A 1,224-nucleotide genomic window follows, 5' to 3' on the forward strand; every position below is an offset into this window, starting at 1 on the left:
CGCTCAAGAAAAGCACAAACAAGTACGGAGATAACGGGTCCCCCTGTTTCAATCCCCGCAAAGGTTGAAAAGCTTCTGTTTTTTGACCATTCCATAAGATATTCATCGATGGACCCGTAACACCCTGCATGATCCAATGAACCCACTTATCCGATAAACCAGCAGCTACTAAAGTATCCTGTAGGAATCCCACTGAATACGATCATACGCCTTTTCCAAATCAAGTTTTAGGAGCATCCAACCCTTCCTCCCTTTCTTCCTTTTCATTGAATGAACCGCCTCCTGGACAATAACTATGTTGTCTGTGCTAAGACGCCCTGGAATAAAACTGCATTGTGCTGGTCCTATCAACTTTGTCATTAACTTTTTCAGTCTCAACACCATGACCTTTGTCACCATTTTAAACAACACATTGCAGAGGCTGATCAGTCGGAACTGTGTTATCTTCTCTGGCTTCTCCACCTTCGCCAATAACACAACCAATGCATCATTCAGTCCTGGCTCTAAGATCCCTGTTTCGAAAAAACGAAGCACAAAAGCGACCACGGATTCTCCCACAATATCCCAACATCTCTGATAGAAGACTGGCTGATACCCATCCGGACCAGGAGCTTTAAACTGTCCCATACTCCTCACAGCAAGCTCAACCTCATATGCACAAAAGGGCTTACTCAACTCCAGCTTGTCCTCTCTGGTTAAACTCTGGAAACCTCCACTCGATAAACTGTCCACTACAGCATCAATATCCTCCATCAAATAAAGACGTTTATAATAAGAGATTTCCATCTGCTCCAACCCATACGGATCAGTTTGCCACACCCCGCTATCATCCTTCAGTGCCTCAATCCGGTTCCGTCTTCTCCTCATAACCGTCGAGGTGTGGAAATAACTCGTGTTACGGTCCTCATGAAAAATCCATTTCTCACGTGACTTTTGGAACCACAGAGTTTCTTCATGCTCCAAAACTTTATCCAGTTCCTGAAGCAATTCCTCTTCCTTCTGTAACAGGACATAGTATGTGAATGTTCCAACAAATCTTGCACCAGTTTTATTTCTCCCAGTAGACCCTCCTTCTTCTTATGAACATCCCCAAAAACCTCTTTATTCCACTTCTTCAACGTCACTTGTAAAGAATCAAGAGCCTCTGGAGTGGACAAATCTCGACGCCATGACAAGGACACCAACTCCTAAAAACTTGAATGACTCAACCATGCTGCCTCGAAT

Source organism: Camelina sativa, chromosome 11 (assembly GCF_000633955.1).
Source record: "Camelina sativa cultivar DH55 chromosome 11, Cs, whole genome shotgun sequence".
NCBI lineage: Eukaryota > Viridiplantae > Streptophyta > Magnoliopsida > Brassicales > Brassicaceae > Camelina > Camelina sativa.